General features: G+C 43.6%; 1 protein-coding gene across 1 annotated transcript in view; it reads right to left on the reverse strand.

Annotated features, from left to right (window-relative positions):
- The window catches only part of LOC311042492 (protein S100-A1), a 27,184-nt gene extending 21,085 nt beyond the window's left edge, over positions 1-6,099 (reverse strand). Inside the window, exon 1 of the mRNA XM_084053257.1 lies at positions 5,959-6,099. The gene's annotated coding sequence lies outside the window, so the exon portion shown is untranslated. The remainder of the gene's footprint in view (positions 1-5,958) is intronic.
- Between the last annotated feature and the right edge of the window lie 302 nt (positions 6,100-6,401).

The raw sequence follows: 6,401 nt of genomic DNA on the forward strand, positions 1-6,401 counted from the left end.
TGTAGGCATCGACCATAGCCCGGAGGTAAGAAGGAGCTAGTCACAACAGGTCTCCTAGAATAATGCCATGGTAAATGGTGTTATGCTGAACTAAACATGATTGTATTATGTTGTCAGCAAATCATTTAGATGGCAGCCTCAAATATTCAATAAAAAATGTGCCAATTAATGCAACAAAAATATATGGAGTCACTACAGCTCAAAAGCCACTTCAACTCATGATCTTATTAGAGTAATTGAACATAATAAAGTCTAAATCAAGTCTAGCCTATATTTCCAAAACTTTTCAAGCCACCTATATTTGTGATTATATTTATATTTGTGGCCCAGGACGCACCATGCATTTTGTGCAGTAAAATACAATAAGCATTCAATTTGCATAATCTGTCAGGACATTAGGCTACAACATTTCAAATATGTTATGCAATAAATTCAATCACCAATTAAATAGGTTTCCCAGTTTTATCCAAAGATATATGGGAAAATGTGTCTTCTGGTTAACTTACTTGCTACAGCATTTTTTGACTGATGTTTCTCCACGCTGGGGGCTGAATATATCGGTTAATTTAAAAAAACATTTCTCCGCCTTCCTTTTCTTGTGTATCTCCCTTTCAACTCCACCTTTCCTCTCTCTCTCACTGGGAATGGGGCTAGGGTCCACTGATACTGGTAACGTAACATTTTGTCGATATAGAATCGCTGCTCCGACAGTCCCCTTGCTCACTCACACACTAGTTTTTCTTTTTTACAACGGCGCTGGTCTCGGGGCGGGCGGAGAGCGAAGTAAACCAATCACAACTCGATTCTTCTAAAGAAAACTTTGATTACTGACATTTTGACCAATCGCTGATCTTGACAACTTTTCTTTGTGTTGACAGAGGGCTCTGCTGTGTTGATGTGGCCGCCACCCCGCAGTCAGAGCAGTTCTGGGCTGAAACATATGTTTTTGTGCCCCGTGTTTTGACAGGACCATGACTGCAGGCCACGTCAGTTATCCACTTAAACCCCACGTGGTTGAGTGAAGTCCCTCAGGGGTATACCAGTGTCTTTTCTTGTTTTCTGTTATTGTGGGGAAAGCTTTCGCTGAAAATAGCGATCGACACCACGTTGTGAGCTTGTCGATATGCTATTTCATTAGATATTATATTTATATTATAGCTATTTTATTTCATTAGATATGTCATATTCCATTATATTCAAGGGCTTTTGGAGAGAAATGAGACTCCAGTCACTTTCAAAGTAGAGCACTGCAGAGGACAGGTGTGTGTGTCTGTGTCCAGTTGACACTCGTTAATGTCATAGGCATCAAGGCAATTATGCTTCTGCACTGTCAAATATGCCTTCAGCTAATCTTTCAGATTAGTGGGACTCATTCAAATGACCACCAGTCCCAGGACTCACTTCATTAAGAACCTAGCAACATCACAAGCAATTCAGCACGGATACGTCCACAGAGGCAGCCCATGTAACGGCCCAAGTTTATTTACCTCTAATGGCACTAAGTCATAAAACAACAAACCTTCAAAAGTGAATTCCGAATTTATGCCTCTATTAGCAGTAGTGGTACCGGCATATTAATGGTAGCAGTAGTGACATTGTTTTTGCCGGTTCGATGAGCACTCCCGAACCTAACTGTTCTGGCAGAGTATGCAGCTACCTTAACATACTGGTACCATTAACATGCCGGTACCACTACTGCTAATAGAGGCATCCATTCGGATTCAGAATTCACTTTTGAAGGTTTGTTGTTACACACACAATACTGCCACAGAACACTTCTGTGTTCTGGAAGCCTGACCCCGCCCACCACGACTTGCACAGTGTTGGTCGTTCAAGCCACTGACTGAAGCAGTGTACGCTACAGCCAGCGCTGGAACCGATGGTTTTAATACATGGACATCGTGACACATCGGGTCACTAGAGAGATTTCAGAGGTTGGCTCGTGAGGCTAGTACAGCCAACGTCTCTGCCAAACTGTTTTCTTTTCACTGCTAGATATATCACGCCCACCTTGAACTTCTGACCAATCACAGTAGTCAAAACATCTCAGGGGAGCAGAACCACCGAAAAAAGGTTCAGAGACCGGCCACCTAAAGCTCTGAATGACATCCTATTACCAAGACCCTGTTGAAGACCTAAGTGTCGAAACGCGTCGGTCAGCTGTTGCCTTGCTCATCTGCTAAATAAATGATTACATATTTTTTCACCTGAAGACGGAGTGCCGCAGTATTTTTTCCCTAAAGTCACCTCACCACACAGGCAGCACTTTGGTTTCCTTTGCTTCGACGTCCTATAGTTTGCAGCCAGCTGAAAACGGACAAACGTCGCCGGTTCTGGTGTGGCGTGCGTTGGGCTTTGGTGGTACCAGTATCTTAGCGGTAGTGTCGGCAGGACGGGTGATGCTGATTAGTTCTGTGTGTGATGTTGGGTGACGTTAGAGTAACCCTAGAAGCGAGCGAATCTTTCAGCTGACACAGCTGTCACACCTTGTACACACACACACACACACACACACACACACACACACACGCACGCACACGCACACGCACACGCACGCACACACACACACACACACACACACACACACACACACACACACACACACACACACAATAAGCAAGCACGTACGCGCACACACACGCACAGACAGAAAATGCACATACATGTGAGGTCAACACCAATTAGGCCTTCTCTTGCATTAGCCTAATTAACCAGGCCAAGAAAAGCACACCACACCCACTGTTCTGCACTGGGTACTGTTTCATATACCTCCCTGAAACCCCCTTCACACACACACACACACACACACACACACACACACACACACACACACACACACACACACACACACACACACACACACACACACACACACACACACACACACACCATAAGCAGAGACATGAGTTACAGAGACATTCAGCAGCAGAGCATCTGGCATCATCATGGTCCTGGCCAACACATCTCTAAAGTCTGACATAATACTTTGTTACGTGCCGGTGTCAAAAAAAATAGCAGATATACAAGTTTATAATTCATCTCAGAGCGACACGATGTAATAGAGTGTCGCAGTTCCGCCACTTCCTGGTGCCGGAAGTAAATACTCTATGCATTTTTCCCATTGACTTTTCCAAAAATATTTATATCAATCAATTTAAGCCTAGAATCAAGCCATCCAGGATCCTGGTGAATCATGACCATAAAACCTTTTTTCTGTGATTTTTCTTTATTTTATATTTAATGATATGATATACTATATTTAATAAATACCCTTTGTTTTGCTGTTTTCAAAAAAGTTTTTTCACAGAATCAAACGTTTTATGGTCATGATTCACCAGGATCCTGGATAGCTTGATTCTAGGCTTAAATTAATTTATATAAATATCTTTGTAAAAGTCAATGGGAAAAATGCATCGAGTATTTACTTCCGGCACCAGGAAGTGGGCGGGAACTGCGACGCTCTATTCACCACTGGTGAATTATAGTGAGGTGTAGACCAGTGGTTCTCAACCTTTTCAGGCTGCGACGCCCCAAAAGAATCATATATGAACTGAGGACCCCCCAACATAATCATATTTGAACTGACAAGCGCTGGAATTGTAGGAGTTGAGGCATTACATTTAGACTTGGTTCCACAGGGTCAAACTAATGTTTGATGTTCGATCGTTGTAGGCATTGTGAGCTTTTAGATCAGCTATTTTCACAATTGTTGTGTTTGACCAGTTGTTATGGTGTAGTTTGTTGATTACTTTTGATGCAGTAATGGTATTTGATTTCATTTTTCTTTAATTTCTCTTTTTTTTTGGTATTTGGTATTAAAAGTCCTTAAATTTCCACTTTACTGTTAGGCGGGCATCGGCCTCAGGCAGTGGTGTGTTCTAGATTTTTTTGGAGGGTATACTATAACAATTCCCCCCCAGTTACTCCTACACGCACGGCACGCACGGGCGTATAATTAATTAATGTAAAAGAATTGCCCCGCACAAACTCGGCCAGGCCCACTCAGGCCCAGTTTCACAGCAACACTGAGTAGCCTACACTTACAATATGCTTTGTACTGATTTTCTACTGTTTCTAATGTTAATCACCCTGTAACTCAACCACTTCGGAGCTGCTTTTAGCCTTGGATGCATTTAGAAAAAATATATATATTACCATAGAAGTGCAAAGATTGTTATAAATAAATGCTGGTTAGGCTTATCAGCTATAATAGCAGTGTTAACAGCGAGCCTTCCTGTATCTATTACAGAATTAACTTGGCATTGAAGACACAAACTGTATTGACAAAACTATGTTTTGCTGTGCTATGACGCGCAATTTGAATACTAATGAAGTACTCAATTCAGTGACCTACGTTCAATGAAGTGAGTGGCAGGTCGTTGAAATGTGTGAATTCCTTCGCCAGTAGCCATTAATTATCACCTCAAGAACAATAGCCATGCACATGATAAGCCATCACCTCAGAGTTAGACTAGTCAGATGGTCAGATTGATCACATTTTTGCTGTTTGTATTGCTGCGCCCCCCAGCCCAGCCAGCAGCCACTCCTGGGTGCAGCGTATCAGATGCGTATCAACGTATCAGATACGCTGTTTTGAACAGTTTTTGAAGGTATACGGTGGTGACGAAAACAATCTACAGGGCATACTACGTATACAGCGTACCACGGTAGAACACATCACTGGCCTCAGGCACACTGTTATTTCAATCCACACCACACTTGGCACAAACACTGTTCAGGAGTCTGTCCTGAGAATAGTTACACCAGGGGCCACGTGTGCCAGCCGCCACAGGCACAACGTTGCTCCAATCCCAAGCAAACTCGTCCAAAACTCGGCCCAAACTCGGCCCAAACTAGCCCCACCAAGAAACCTAAATTGCACACATAGCACAACAGTGATACAGCTTTCTTCTTTCACTATTATAGAAACAGGACTGAATTAAATACATGCATTTCCTTTTGACATGTTTGATATCACAATTGAATAAAATATATGTATCTTAATCACATTGACAGTAGAAAGGGGCAGGGCTTCAAGAGTTATATACATATAGGCCAAAACGTGAAGCGGCCTGTTATGATGGACAGACAGATAGACAGACAGACAGACAGACAGACAGACAGGGGCGAAAAACATAATCTCCACCGCCCCTGCTGTTCCGGCCCGACGGAGATGACCATGTCATGTTCCTTCTCCTCCACGCGTGAACAATGCCGCCCGTGACCTGTCAGCACCCACGACACGGCCCTGCAGACCGCAGCCATTTCTGACCCGTAGCATTAAATACACCTGGCCTTCGCCATCCATCTCCGGTGTTGCCACATAGCGTTAATAATTAACACTATACAAGCCCGATAACTAGTGGCCTCGGCCACCGTTACAATGATTGGGTATATGTGCGGCTGTTAGCGGAGTTTACGATGGCGACACCCTTACACACCCCCTGACATCTGTACACTAAGCATTTTGGTCGGACTAATCCGTACAATTTGTAGAGTGCCTCTGCGGCCAGGCTGACACAGGAAGAAATAAATAAATAAACGCGAGGACTCCGGTATCGACTAAATGTAAGGTCATCGTGTGAGTGTGTGTGTGTGTGTGTGTGTGTGTGTGTGTGTGTGTGTGTGTGTGTGTGTGTGTGTGTGTGTGTGTGTGTGTGTGTGTGTGTGTGAGGGGAAGGGGAAGGGGTTGTTAGGTTACCAACAAGCACAACCTAATACCTGATCCCGTCTGGCTGGCTCATGGCAACAGAGAGAAGCAGGGGGAATGAAGGACAGATTGGGGAGTGGAAATTAAGCTCGACTGACAATACATTTTGTTTTGAGTTTCACCTCTAAAAAAAAAAGCAAAAAAAATGAGGTCCTTCATTTAGCACTACTGACCTAATAAACAACCGGCCATGTCTACATACAGTTCCAGCAGGTATGGGATAACAACCATGAAAAAGCTGTACTTACTGTCTATAGATGCAGAGTGTTTTCAGCAGGCGTTGTTTTTCTGGCTCACATGGGAAGCTTCCTCCACATATCTCTGCTGTGACTGAATTCTCTCTCTGCAGCCAAACTCATACACACACACACACATCACATTGAGTCATACTGTAGGGCGTGTGTCTGTCTGGGAGTCACATGGAATGGGGAAAGGGTGTTTCGCGCGCACACACACACACACACACACACACACACACACACACACACACACACACACACACACACACACACACACACACACACACACAGACCATATTATTCTTATCTGATCTCAATAGTAATAAAAATAAATACATAATAATAAGAATAATAATAAAACTCACTTCCTTTCCTCCACGCACGCTTACACGCACACGCACGCGTACGCACACGCACACACACACACACACACACACACACACACACACACA

The sequence above is a fragment of the Gymnoscopelus microlampas genome (genome assembly GCF_963454915.1).
Source record: "Gymnoscopelus microlampas genome assembly, chromosome: 3".
Taxonomy (NCBI): Eukaryota; Metazoa; Chordata; class Actinopteri; order Myctophiformes; family Myctophidae; genus Gymnoscopelus; species Gymnoscopelus microlampas.